The 15,745-nt window shown below is 34.8% G+C and overlaps 1 long non-coding RNA gene across 1 annotated transcript; it reads right to left on the reverse strand.

Moving 5' to 3' along the window:
- Positions 1 to 1,017: 1,017 nt before the first annotated feature.
- On the reverse strand, positions 1,018 to 15,499 carry LOC121412213. The gene is made up of 4 exons (XR_005969570.1): positions 15,382 to 15,499; positions 14,924 to 14,977; positions 1,892 to 2,009; positions 1,018 to 1,627 (listed from the first exon to the last, which is right to left on the reverse strand). It is a non-coding gene; the product is annotated as an uncharacterized LOC121412213 (long non-coding RNA).
- Between the last annotated feature and the right edge of the window lie 246 nt (positions 15,500 to 15,745).

The following is a 15,745-nucleotide window of genomic DNA, read 5'->3' on the forward strand; positions in this document are numbered from 1 at the left end:
TTTATGCCGAGAAAGCTTTTAATCTCATTAATTCACAGTTTTCCTGTTTTGATTTTTTTTTCTTCCAATTTCATTTTTACAAGTATTATGTATAATTTGCAGGTGATATTTGAAAAAAAACGATAAAACTTTAACATTACTAATAAATTTTCTTTTACAGTGTCCACGACGTAACTGAATACGAATTCATGTAACAGAAAATCAATTCAATCATGTCACAGCGCACTCAAATTCGTTATGATAATTGCTAGCCAAAACAATCCCATGATATTTTTCAATAATTCGAAAGGAATGTGTGCATCCTATATATTCTTCTAAACTGCGTTAGAAATCTCCGGAAATCGCTTGCATTCAGGACAAGGGATTGTTTTCCTTTCGTTGACGAGCATGACAATAATCAATTTTAGCTGGGACCTGATGGAATACTTGAATCGAAACATGTATTTTTTTCTACACATAAATCTGTTCGAATTCAAAATTGTGTTTTTCTGAGGTCTTTTAAACAAAGCGGATAATGTTTCAACCGATAATCTTTTTTTCTACGAAGAGTGAAGTATTCTATTTAATAAAACACCAATACCATGGTTTAACACGATACCCCTTTACCACGTAATACATTCCATGTTTTTTTCAGGAGCCCGTAATGATCATTAACAATTTTTATATGTTGACAATCGAGTGTGAGTCACATACCTTTTCTCAAGGTCAAAGGTAAAAAAGTAAAATGCAATCAATATTAAGAATAATCATTGTGATTGCAATGACAATGGTAATGATATCAGAAATAATAGGAAAATTGTAAAATTAATAAAAGTATAATGACTTACAATGATAATGCTACTGCCTGCTGCTGATGGTAATTCTCAATTAATTCTCGATAGTTTTATTTATGTTTGTTAATGATAATAATAATAACAATAATAATTACAATGATAATAACAACAATAAGCATAATGATAATAACAATAATAATAGTTAATACAATAAAGTGATAATGATGATAACACTGATCATAAAAATAAACAGAAGAATAAGGAGAAGGAGAAAAAGACCGATGTAGACATTACAGTGCTCTTTCATTATCTAAGTTCACATGATTAATGAAACAATACGCAAATCTAAGAACGACACTATGATTGATAGCCTGGATAATACAGATTCGCGTTTATCAAAGCTATTTGTAAACAATAATATTTATATTCAGTTATGAATGGGCCTAATAATATTCAGATCACATCATGCATCGCTTATTGATTGATCGACCCAAATAAACTCTAGAATATTTCCGATTTAAATCTCTAAAAATAAAATAATCACGCATCTGTATGTTATGAATATAGAGAGCTAATATATCTTCTATATTTTTCAATAACTTCCAAATGGGAAAAGAAAATTAGAAAATTCAAGTGTGTGATACTTATGACCCCGCCCTGCAAACACTTCAGGCTGAAATATGAAAATAAATAAATTTCACGGTTAATTAGTCGCTCCCCTCGTAAGGGAAAAGAGTCGCCAATAACCGGATAAACGTTCTGTGTATGCCCTAAGGCAACAGATTCGTTCGCTCCTGCAGAAGAGATCTGTACTTGGTTGAACTTTATGCCACATGCTATTTGTATAGATATGTCTGTATGAATAAATATGGGTTATATTTATCACAATCTACAATACACTGGTTGAACACAACATATGAGAATGAAAAACACAGAATTCATACTTCCATAGAGTCTGCCTTAGAAATGGAAATATTTTACAAGTTATTAATGATATGATAAGACGTATAAGTTTTAAGAAATTTAGCCTTAAACGAAAAACAAGAAAGCGATAACACGAGATCATGAATAAAGCATCACTGAATAGTATTTTAAGCTAATATATGCTGTCATCTTACCTGTAAGTAACTATTCACTTTGTTGATTATTATGTTTACATGTGTCGTTGACGGGGATGATGTAGACGGCTTCACGCAGGGAGCCGGAAGATTAAATCATCGAACGAGTTGAAAATAGCTGGTAAAAGCGACAAGGGGAAACGGGAATCATTATTTTCATCATAATAATAACAATACAATTACGAAAATATAAATGCATTAGAATCTTGTCATCGGATTTGTTTGACCCCCCCCTTCTCTATAAACACCCCACCCCAATTTAAATTGTGGTTGATCATGTTGATAGGCCTGGATATATATATAATGCAAGCAGTACACATCAATGATCTTTTAGGTCAATGCACATCATGCACATGTTATCCAACGAGATAAACTATCTATTTCAATATGATGGAAAACAATTATCCATAGTATACATATTATTCAATGAATAATAGATAATGATGATAATTACTTCTGAAAAAAATATTTATCAATTTACATTTATGGGCGAACAAATGACTTCATTTCCATTAAGTCGGCTACAAGAAGAAATAAATTAAAAATATATTTACACATCAGAAGAGGGAGCAAAGATACAGAGCTAATTAGAACGTAAGAAAATTGATATTGAAGGTATCTCACTTTATGTTTCATTCTGTTAAAATGAATTTGCAATAATAATTGGGGTGCAGCCCCCTTGCTCCCGTATTTATTACACTTCCCCTTGTCGTTCCATCGTCACTATGATTTTGATCTGTCGTCATCGACGGGATTACAAAATTTAACAGTAGGTCTGTACTTTTTCTAATTAAGTTCTACCTTCGAAACCATGGTGAAACAACACTATTCTTCCCGTAAAACAATCAAAATAATTGTATTACATTATAATTATATTAGATGGCTCTGCTCTGAATGGGATACCAGAAATATTCCAAGAGTTAAGGGCAAATATTCCACGAATCACAGAATTGCAGATAAGTGGAATATGATCGACCCTAACGAGAGGAATATTTCTGGTATTGCATGAAATAAAGCTATCCAACTATTAAGGGCGATTCATACGTGTTGTACGGAACATTTTGACAACAAACTCTAGTCTCTTAGCTGAACCCTTGAACGATATAATTTTCTTTTATGTCAATGATAAAGTTAAGTGGATAGTTATGTGAAAAATTGACAACCAACAAAACATGTTTGATTAGGTCCATGGTCGTACGGGACTCGAAAATTTCCATTACGACACGCGTCATTTTCACCTCTAATTCACCTATGGACAACTATTAGTTTGTTGGTTGTCATTTATTTCATATAACTACCCAGCAGAAATTTAATATTACCACAAAACAAATTGAGGTTCCTCGTTTATTTAGACAGCATTTGTGAAAATGGCTGATTTTTCTAGCATGGAATCGCCCTTAATCTATCCATCCCTCCGCCCCTCAAAAGACGGGTCATTGGAACAGTGAAATAATTCAATATGTAAGAAATCCAGTGTCACCAAAGACTGAAAAATTACCAGTTCAAGAACTGTTCCTATCTCCAGTATAGACCTATAGGCCTTGCATAAATATTAAGATCTGAAATTCCATGTGATTCTATCGCACTTTTGAATGCGTATAATTCGTGTATGTAACTTGATTTCGACCTGGGTCTATACTCTAAAAAAAGAAATGTTAACTAAACATTTGAAAGGTTGGAGGAGCGACAACATTTTCTAAATGTTGCATTTACCACTTTAAAATGTTGGATTAAGCTTTATACAAGGTTGGATGTAACATCTGGAAAAGGTTAAATTTTTAGAGTTATACATGTATATATATATATACGCTAAGGTGATCATTTTATTATTTTGTTATCGCTTATTTTATATCATACCCGAGAAAAAGAAGAAGAATGTTTATTGATTTTATGAATCTGTTTATTTTCATTTTTTTATTTACTCATTTATTTAGTTATCATTTCTTTATTTATTATTATCATAATTTTATTTATTTATTTATTTTTTTGGGGGGGTTACCTTTCAAACAGTAGAATCTGTATTATGGCCTTCACTATATAAGTTCATCTTGAAATCAAGGACTATATCATATTTCATTTCTTAAAATGAAAGTCTTTTTTATTCTACAGTATTTTTTTCCAGTAAAAGTTCTGATAATATAGATTATAAATGCAATTTATAATATTTACATTTTGATCAAAATGTCAATTTTTCATTCACATAGTGACCCATTTTTCTGCTTTGATATTTCGTGCTGACTAGTTTACTTTGTGAAAGTCAATTTGTTCAGTAGTTTTTTTCAGTCGAGAATGAGGGGAAACTAATGGCTGAGAACAAGGCTTTTAGTTGATCCCCCTTTTCAGGGATTGACCCCATTGAGGTTTTAAGTTAATAGTGCATTAAAATGACGTCAGAGGGCTATATCGTGGAGGGAGGGGGGGGGGGGGGCTGTTAGTCATGGTTTTATATATAAACGTGATTTCCAACATACATGATGAAAGTATGATTACCATGATTGCTATCACCCAAGGCGTTATTTCGTTAGAAGAAATTCGTTCATTAAGAAAAATAGGATGACATAAACATATTCACATCGCATTCAATTTATTCGCTACATAATAACCCCAATATGAAGTGGTATAACTTAAGGCAGTACATACTAATTACATACAAATGATAGTCACGCATACCTGTTTTGATGCTCTTTTTAAAAGTAGATTATTGAAAACTCCCAATGTGTAGATGTATCCCTTTCCCCCAAAACTTTCAAATCACGTGATTTACTTCTGCCAATTGAATTGTAGTTCACAAGTTTACTATATCGCATTTCAATACCCCAAACAGAGTGCGGATCTAACCTCGATGGTGATGGATAGATTTGTCGAGTGATTTTTATCGAATGAAACCTGACTTGGTGACGATTTATCCTCGACTCAATGACGACATTAAACGGAATCCTGAATCACAGTACTTTCAGAATCTTGCTAATCATATCGAAGTTCATGTTTTAGTCAATGAAAGAAATCAAAGGCGCATTAAACTACTCTTGGACATTTTTTTTAAAGGGTTGAGTACAATCATACCCGATAAAGAGGAAGCGTCTTGTGTGGTGGGTAAAAAGGAAAGTATTTTCATCAGTAGACTTTCACACAATATCACATAAAGTTTACATGCTCCTCTTTAACCTGATCAGTAAAATTGTGTAATATTTTTTTAAGAGTGCATGCATTTTACATTGTAAAAGTTTGTGAATTATTCGGAAAGTAGGAATGGACATATGCAATATGAAATGTACAAGGCATATAAAGAGAATCGAAAAAAAATACTTCGTAAACTGGTAAATATCTTCTAGAAACAAGTTTCGACAATCACAAAGAATATTTCTACCATGCAAAAAATAAAAGCAGTATATTCTTGTTTACTTATTAATGAAACGAAAAATACACAAACATTAATAGCAATACTTTGGGAATAAAAATTAAAGGCTGTCAATGCTACAATTTCTCATCAAATACACACATACTTTCTTACGGAAAAACACCAAATATTACAACTGCTTTTGGAACAAGTCTTTGATATTGTACTGATCTCAAGACCTGACTACGTATAGAAAATATTACTTGATTGGAACAAAACTATTGTTTGGTAGTGATGAAACATGATAAGAATATGACTGTTGATTTTATATAGAAAGAGGTACCGGGGTCATGACCGAAGCATTAGAGACAGTGTAGGCTACGCTTTCAATCAAATCAATGAATTCTATCATATCCGTTCCTAGTTTTCATCATTTTGCCATTTCCAGCGGAAACCTTATCCTAACGAAAAGACGAATTTATCGAGAGTTCAAACCTCCCTGAATCCGCTCTCCATCAGACGATGAAGGTTATTAAACTCAAACCATCGCCCCTATGCCTGAAAACTACCTGTCTCTTTAACCCCCGTTATTGCAAGACATCAAATGATGGTTTGTGCAAGAATGAATTAGGTTGGAACCTCGAAAATAAATTTGAAAGTTCTCATAGAATCGTGAATAGCCTGAAAGAGTCGATGTTTAAAGACAATGTCTTTAGCCTATGTGACGGACGCGGTTAAAAAATTAACCAGCAGAATGGCAAGATTGCTTCTATGACCAAAGTAGTACCTTAAAACAAGAAAGTAAAACAGACGATAATGGCTCATTGGTTGAATGCGAGTTCTTGCTTTCTAGCACTAAACGATTTAGTTAATTTGAAAAGAGTTAGATCTATCCTCAAGATGTTCTTAAAGTCAGTGACTTTTCAAATGAGACGAAAGGAATGGAGGGAGTAAGAAAGGCAGAAGCGTAAAGCAAGCTTTCAGACGTTAGAATGATGGATATTTTAATTTATCAGGGGTCCTATCCGGATTCTTTATTACACTGCTATCGGATGTTTTCAATCCGAGACTTACTGACCAGAAAAGGCTTCCATAGCTGTTGGATGACATGCTGAAATGTGGAGAAGACGAATTTCTAAGAATAGGAGGTGACAATAAGTTTTAATGAAATTGATTTTCACATTTCTTCTGACTTTTTAGATTTTTTTTCTTCACGCAAATGTATTAGATTTGTTTTCATTTGATAGTCATCACGGGTATGCATGATGTTACTACGGATCGTGAACAAAATATACTTACAAGTTTCTTTCTTGAAACTCAATTGGACTGTTTGTACATACCGAAGGTTTTATGGCATAAAATAAATAGGTTTAAATTTTTAATCGCACGATCTCTGAAGTCTAATTGTTGTTTAATATTTCTAATATATTATATTTGTATTTTATCAAGATCAAATTCACATTTATGTTTATTTCCCGGGTGAACACGGGACATACAATATCCCTTTTTCACTTTAAACAAAATATCGTGATTTGAATGTAGCAATCCTTCTATTTCTTTATCATTAAGACAGGATCGGCGTCTTCGGTTACTCAAACAATTGTCATATCTGTATAATAAACTTAAATATTTCATTTGACTTCCATAAAAGGGGCTTGCAGTTTAAAATTTGATTTTATACCAAAATCTCATATAGACTAAACTAAAGAAATTTGACAACATTTTCTTCAGAAGACTATAATTATCTTTAATAAGAAATACCTGTACGCTGCATGTTAGAGGTTTGAATGAAACTAGAGTGATATTGTGATTACATTTGATAGCAGAAACACTGGTTAACTTTTTGTGTCTACTTTTAACAACAATATAATCCTAGATTTCAATGTGGTCTGCATCAGGAAATTAGTTATTAGTGACTCGATTCACTTGGTGTTGCATTTCCCATACATGTTGTTTAGAAAATGAAGAACATTCGAATGTTTCATTGCCAAGTAATACCTATACTTTACATCTTGTTGTGGTTTGTTTGGAAAAATCAATCTCTTTCTTTATATCTCTTATATTACTCATTCGAATTACAAATAAGTTATAATTAATGAAGAAGAGGAGAAGGAGCAGGGGAGTGGTATCAGAATAGCCGCAGCAGAACTTGAAGAAGAAGAATCAAGTAGAACAAGCAGCAGCATCAGCAGTAGCAGGAGCAGAAGGAGTAATACTAGAAATAGTATTACCGGGAGAAGGAATTACCATTTTTAGTAGTAGTAGCAGCAGCAGCAGTCAGCAGTAGTAGAAGTAGTAGAAGAAGTAGTAGAATTAGTAGTAGTTAGTAGTAGTAGTTGTTGTTGTTGTAGTCGAAGTAACAGTAGTAGTCGTCATGGTACCATGGGTACGAGTGGTAGGAGTGACGCTGTGATAGTATACACAACAGTTCTGTATTTAAATATCATAACATTTTCTTTATCAAAATGAATATTCAAGTGTTATGGAAATGATAGTAAAGTGGCATTGAACGATTGCAACAAATTTGAAGAGGTAATCTGTTCCAATTTTCTCACATCCCTGAAGTTCATCGCGCTCTTCCTTATATTTGAAAATATTGTGTGAAAGTTTGGCGATGTGCAGTGGTGATGCGTTAGATTAAGTCCCCCCAAGTCTGCCCAATTCTCCTTGTCTGCGCACACGCGTATCAGCGCGATTCTAAAAGAAGATACGCAACGAACACAGACTTAACACATGCAAGACATAGACAGATATTCATTAAAAAATCCGACTCGAAATGGTGGAACAATAATGAATTTTTGGCATTTCATGTTAAGGCCTAAAAATGCAGCCTTGCTCACCAAAAACTCCCCGAATCGTGTGCAAAGTGAATGGGTGCGCAGACATGCATGGGGTACCATTTTTTTCAGTCTGAAAATGACTGCACTATTTTTTTTCAAAGAAAATCCTTGATTTCTTTTAAATTTTATGAGATATTTGATACGCTTACTTATAAAAATATAGGGAACATTGTTAACTAAAAGATTTTGTGAAATAAAAAAGAAATTTATGTTAAATCTTAACTCAAATTGTCAAGTCAGCAGACTTGGGGACCACCATCAAACTACTGGCGCCGAAATTCCCGATCTCGTGTCGGATTCGTCCCAGAGTCATGGGATAATTATTCATTTAGGCCTTATGAGACACTTTATCTTGTTTGTTAATACAAAACTAAAATTATTTCAAACTTCAGTCTTGTTGGGTCTATTGGGAATATTCCCCGCCAAAACCCCCCAAAACAACAACAACAAATAAAAATCAGCTATTTAGCGGTCGATCGGGGAAAATGATGATAAAAAGATTTTCCATCACCCCCTATTGGAGAGAGCTGGATTATCCCCTATGAAATATTGGTGCCAAAATTCACCGGTCTCGTGTCGAATTCGTCGCAGAGTCATGGGATAACAGGTCCCGACTCTAAGACCGAGTCCTTAACCTTCAAGTCCGAATCCGAAACCGCGTCCGGAATACGCACTTTGAGCAAGGCGCCAAATTCACGCTTGTTATTATGGCTTCTGCGTAAATGAGACCACTGTTTTCAATATTGATGAGTATGCAAATTAATTCAAATAAACACTGGCCCATCCGACATCTATTTTCCCCATTCTAAAGTTAGCAACCTTTAGATTTTCATAACTAAACTTGTAAAGATCGAATGACACTTGTCCTCAATACTATCACCAGATGTTTCTATTTCATTTCTAAAAGCAAAAGAAGAAAGTACTCCATTCATTGGCGGCGGAGGCATAAAAAAATAGGGGGGGGGGGGGGCTGGACGGAAAAAATATTTTCACCCACATTTTCCCCAGTTGGCTGCTAAAACCTAACTTTTTTTTACTTTTAGTTCATTGGGTAGACCCCACTATGGCCCGAATTCACAAAGGTGGTTTTGAAAACCCACGGTTGAATACGTGGTTTACGCAGAATTCCTGTATGAATTACGCTTAATTCAGCGCGTATCGGGCGCGTGTATAAAAAAATGTCCTATGCTGATGCGCGCTTATGTCAATTGCGCCAAATTGACGCCTGTTACCATGGTAAATTTCGCTATTTCTTCAATGAGTCCACTGTTTGAAGAGTGGACTCATCATTTATTATGCTCTATAATAATTTTTTAATTTCGATTATGTGTTATTGATTCGCAAGTAGGCCTATCTATTCACTTCAAGTATGGCAGTGAGTCCAAACTTCGCGGACGGTCATTATCTCCAAAACTAGCCAATATCCTTAAAATCTGACATCATCAATGTGAAAAGCGACCTAAAATTACCCTTCGCTGAAAGTTTCTTTAGGATTAGTCCAGTATTCATGAAAATATTGGAAAAAGATCGGCAAATTTGTCACCGTTAGCGCCCGTTTTGAAGAAAGCAACAAGCATCACGATATCACCATTTTGCAAGCAGAAATCACAAAAAATGTGAATTAAATGTGGTACTAACCGATTCCATAGCATTTTGCCATCAATCTGATATAAATATTTCACTTTTTGAGCTTGAGTCTTTGTTTAAATCTCCACAAAAGCTTTGGTGCGCGAAGTTAGGTCACACTTTTTCTGAACGGTTTTCCAGCACAGCCCGCATTCGCCGATCGGAATAGAATTTTGAGATCGCGATACCGGCGAAACCTTTGACCTACTTTACATTTTCGTCCATGATTTTATAGTTTACGATCTTGCCGTCAATGTGGTTACTATTTCTTGAATTGGTTTTGTATAAATCATGAATAATTTGTGGACAAAATTAAGCCTGATGAATATTTTTGAAAAGTGCGCGAAGTTTGGACACCCCATCATATATTTCTATATTCTGTGAACTTTGTATGCAATAAACCGAATTGAATTTGAATGTGGAAAGTGAGAGGTTTTTAAGGAAAGTTGATTAAATGCGAGATTAGCCTAGCGCAGAGTGTGAGCTTGGAAAGTTGCGCGCATTTTCAGATGCAAATCTGTTTCTTTCAATATTTTTGCGTTTCCAATCTTTTCATTACTGTCCTTTATATTTCGTATAACATTGCATTATGAAGGGTAATACATATAAAATGTAAAATGGAGGGATTTGATCTAAACATCCTTCATTTTGGTGGGAAAAAAATTTGCTTGTCACTTTTTTTCTGAACAAAATCGCATAAGAAACGAGGTTAGACTTTGTGTACTATTTTCCAGAGTAAAAATTGTAATTTTTCGCTTTTCTATATAGGTTTTGGGGTTTCATTGTTTTAACTGTTCAGTAGTCCTACACTTGTTATCGTTTATCCTTTTACTTTCCTCCTTTTTCTTTCTTTCTTTCTTTCTTTCTTTCTTTCTCTCTTTCGATATTTCTTCCTGTCTTTCTCCCTTTCCTTTTTTTCTTCCTCTCTTTCTTTTTCAGGGGGGGGGGGCTGTCCCCCACCTAAAATTTAGGGGGGGGGGGCCCCCGTTTCCGCTGCCTTTGACTCCATTCAATGATAAGACTGTCGCTTTATTGTACTTGTCTTTCATTTTTATATTTTTAAACAAAAATTTCGTGCAACTTCAGATAATCTTCTAATGCCTTTCAAAGGGGGATGTCGGAGGAAGGGGAAGGGAGCTGTGGTGATTTTGCTTTAACCGGACAGTCTGCGGATTGTATATCTCGAGTTACGGGTAAGATGAGGGCGTGGAGCGGTGCATATTTAAGTCTTCTCTTAAGCCAGCGGAAGAGTCTGGGCTAATGCCTATGCCTATCGCGGTTTTATCTAATCCCAATTCGCCTTTCCTAAGGCTCTTAGCGTATTTCTGGACGAGAAGTACGACATGAGGTTTGAGTGGGAAAGTGAAGTTGAGGATCTAAGCATGAGTCAAAAAAATGGAATATTCCCTATGAACTTAGTGACATTATTATTATAAATGATATATCGATTTTGGGGCCAAATGACGGTATCTTTCTGATATAGATAACGATAATTTGATATAATGCTTTCCAGAGAAACCATCCCCGTAAAAGCTACCTATATTGAGAGGGGGGGGGGGGGGGGGGGGGGAGATTACAACGAAAATAGGCAATTTTTTCTTTTGTTTATTCTGATATATATATATATATATATACACATACATACATATACACACACACACTCACCCACACACGCACACACACACAGAGTGAGAGAGAGAGAGAGAGAGAGGGGGGGGGGGCATTGCATATATAAGAAAAGAAATCGCCTTCCGACTTCCAAATATTCTGGAATCCAGTGAATTCAAAACTAAAGCACACAGCCGTATCGTAATGTAGAGCTTCATAATCGTGCGTGGAGTTTTATCTCTTTTTTTGCTAGGTAAAGCTCAAATCCTCGAAAAGAATGCTTACAAATTGAAGTTTATCCAAACTTTTCTATGAATATGGTATTAGAAGGATAAATAAGCCATGTATCTCTGTACGTAAAGGATTTCAATGACACATTCACACTGGCATAACTATGCTTCGTGTTGGAAGCCTCCCATAAAAAAGTATGCTGAATCAATATAACTTTATTTTCACTTGATAGTTTTCGTCAAACTCCTTGATTCACTTGCAGATTTGATATTCTAAATAGTTTATTATTCATTTATTCTAAATAACAATTGTTCAAAATTTCATTATTCTTCTTTCTCGAGTCCCTCGCTCCAGAGCAATTTTTACAGAATGAGTTAACTTACCCAAGACTCTGCCCCTCAAGTTTTATTTTAGCTACTAAACTACTAATTATGCAATATGCAAATGTGCATGTAGTCACGTGGATTGGTGTCTTTCCCCGAAAACATGAGGAGAATCCGGTTCAATACCCCGTTGATTATTGAAGCAAATCGTAATATTTGGTAATGAGGTAACCCGCGACATCGATGAAAAGGTGGTGAAAGAGATGAGGTTGAAATATGATAATCTGATTTACCACATCCCACTTTCGCAATATGCTCCCAGAAAATGGTTACAGTTATTATCGAATTACAGCCCACGTATTCAACCTCACAATCCGATTAAAGAGTAATTTGTATTTTAGTAATTGCGGTTTGAATAATATTTGTCAATATTCATTAATCCGTACTACAGGTACTTCTGAATATGTTTCTGAATAAAGTAGTACAGCTTACACGCTATTCAAATTTGTGTTTATTTTCACGTTTTTTAATGGACAAAAATAGTATCTTGTTATTTCCCTCCTTAACACTGACTTGGTTATATTAGTTTAAAAGACGGTTGTACACTTTTGAAAGAGACCCACTTCCGCAAGTCAGAACCATATACATTGATATGTTAAAATACAAAGAAATTAATGATTTTAGATTTCCTGTTACCCTTTTTTTTAACCTTTCAACCTTAACTTTGAGGATAAACTTCACAAATAAAATTACATTAATTATATTGCTAATTGTCAAAGAAAAGCACAAAAGCCAAGCAAGAGAGGAAATATTAAAAATGGCTCGAGGAGAGCGTTTCCTCTTCCCCGCATTTGTCCTATATTCTTCCCATTTCCAATTACAAAAGAAAAACTGATTACCCTTAAATTCTTCAAACACAATCAAACGTTGATGTTCGCAACTTGAGTTTTATGAGCCCCCACCCCCCCTGAGAACTACGTATGCCCTTTCAATTTCAATCCAATTTAGAAATACATTGAACAGGATAGTGTATACAGGTTGGTAAAAAGCAAAGACCATAAGAAGATGAAGTTAAATTATATTACATGTTGGGATGAATTTATTTGCTATATTTCCTCAAATTTTATTTTCCCTATATATGTTTTAAAGAATTCAAACTACTTGTCTCCATTTTATAAAAAGTAATATAATCACTAACGCTCTGTTGGAGTTCAGTGATGATATAGGAATCGCAATTGGCTGCCAATATTTACCTTTCTGACAAAGGTCTGGTTAACCCTGTGAATCCTAGAGGAATACTGCCTACTCAATATCTTGTCTTCGTTCCTTCTTCTTTCTTAGACATTTCGTCTTGTCCGCAGACGTGTGGGCCCTCACGAAATTTGAACAAATTAGTCTCACTTCAGTGCAGGCCCTAATAGGATCATGAGTGACTGCAATGGCTTTTAATTGCATGTTCATTTCGTGTGTAGTAATTTGTTTCCAACCAATCTTCGTCATTTATATAAATTTGATAAAAGCTAATTGCACAAACACACATCTCTGATCATATTTATACTGCGTAATATGTAATAAGCATTTGTGCTGTCTGACTATAATGGTACGCTCTTTTCTCATAATAATGTGTTTTCGACCACTGCCATAAAGATTTGGGGCTGGGGCCATGTCCCCCTCCCAAAGTTCCATCATTATGAAAAAAAAATAGAAGCAGAAGAGGAAAGGAAAGAAAGGGAAAGGAAAATGAGGTAAGATATGATTTTATTTACTGAATAGTATGAAATAACAAATCAATCACAAAATTCATTTTTAAAGGTTAACCTTTTTTTCCCTCTTTTGGGACTTTTAAGAATTTTTTTCGCAGACGCCATGTTGAGCCCCATCAAATTTTTGAGCTCATCAGCTGCATTAGAAATTATAAAGTATTTGGAAAAATGGTACATCCACAGACTTATTGAAATATTAATGTAATGTGGCCAGCTCTACTATATATGCATCATTTCTATTAAAGAGACATAAATATATCTGCATGAATAACACGCCTTTAGATGAGACTAGTACAAATTGTATTTTTTGGCGAGTGCTTAGAGGTTGAAGTTATCGGGTAGGTGCAGATCTCCCAAGGTGAAATGAGAACCAATTTGGGTAATGGCGGAGGAAGATGACACAGCATGGCCTTGATTTGATCGATGCCCTGATAGTGATTGTCCGGGCCAGGCGCCATTTAAAGGACGCTCCTAACATGCCAAATACTTTAATTTTACAAACAAAGAAAATGGCGAGGCGTGACATAATTGGCGATCTCTGAGATGATGAGGGGAATGCTTAACGGTTTTTTTTAAAAGATTCATAGGCCTATATTGGTTAAATATTTCTAATTTTGAAACTTGAAAATTGGTTCGAAAAAAAGCAAACCATGAGCAGGGAAAGAGACATTCGTTACATTTTTTCTTTTAGGTAAAAGGGAGGTGTAAGATATGGAACACTAGGGGACAGTTTACGCATGACTTTATTAATGACTTGAACGTGTTCTTGGATGATGGTGTTTTCAATTTCAATTCTCCTAACATATATTTGAAATACTTATCTGTGTTTATCAAAATTATTTTTGTCACGAACAATATCCCTTGAAAATAAACATTTGTTAAAACTTATTCAAGGTTTTTAGAATTTTACTCCCATTTTGTTAAAACACCAGGGAAAAACTTACACAAGAACATGTTCCAGTCGTTCGTAAAGTCATCGATAACCTTAAGAACAGCTTTGGGGGAAATAACAAACGTGGTCGGTTACATGAAACCTAAACTTCGCGGCTACTACAGTACACAATCCCGGAATGGTGACATTTTATTTGATGCGATCAAAGCTATCACATAATTCAAACATCTCTCGTTGATATCAGGTTTTATGAAACGGGACGCATTGGATGCCTGGGAGTCAAAGACAAATTCTATCAAGGAACTTGTCAAACCAAGTCCTTGAAATCATGCTCGTACACCTTGAATTTGTTTTGGAGATGTCACTTAACCAATAATGAATAAGCTCATGCAGGACAAATCAAATCACTTACTTGTTACAGGAGTATGAAGTGTGATAAGAATGTCTCCTCTGAGTAGTCTCTGGTCTGTGATCAAGGAACAAATTCAAGATAAAAAAAATATTTCACTGTCTTGCAAATGAAATCGAAATTGAAATACCCTTCATATTATCCAAAATAATAAGAAATTGACATTGAGGGTTAAAACTAAAATGGTTACCTACTCGTTTCCTTTAAAATAAAAAAAAATGAAAAGTGGTCTTTGGTCTTGGGTTAATTCCAGTTTTGTCTTTTATCTTTATTTCATAATATTCTATTAATCAAATTAAAAATGGAATTTTGCCTCCTATATAGAAGTCGTGTTGGAATGTCAAAGACTGATGAAGTGGAAATTCCATCTGTCATTTTTGTTTCATTCATGGATAATAATTTAATAATAATTTTTTTATAATGGGAAAATCAAGGAATTGGAAATGATCCTGAATGTTTACCTAGGTAAAAGATGTGGGGGTAATCTTTAAGACAATGTGTGTCCTCGAACCTATCGATGTGCGGATGCCCACCTTATTACAGGTGGGTTTGTAGAAGGGTTTATCGCAACCTGTCAATACTCCCTGGGGTAAAGAAATAACAAACGGGAGAGAAGTGAAAACGGGAAGCGAGAGCAGACAAGGTGTTCTTACCCATCGAACATTTAAACCAACTTTAATAGAAATAGGTAAAGAAGGGGTGTAGGATGGATGGGGGAGGAGATGGGGGTTGTTAGGAGAGGGTGCTTGCCAAAACGATCATGACAATGGCTCATTAGACGAATTTCCATACAAGAGGCTTATCCGTAACAAATACATTGGCCCC

The sequence above is a fragment of the Lytechinus variegatus genome, chromosome 3, assembly GCF_018143015.1.
Source record: "Lytechinus variegatus isolate NC3 chromosome 3, Lvar_3.0, whole genome shotgun sequence".
Taxonomy (NCBI): Eukaryota; Metazoa; Echinodermata; class Echinoidea; order Temnopleuroida; family Toxopneustidae; genus Lytechinus; species Lytechinus variegatus.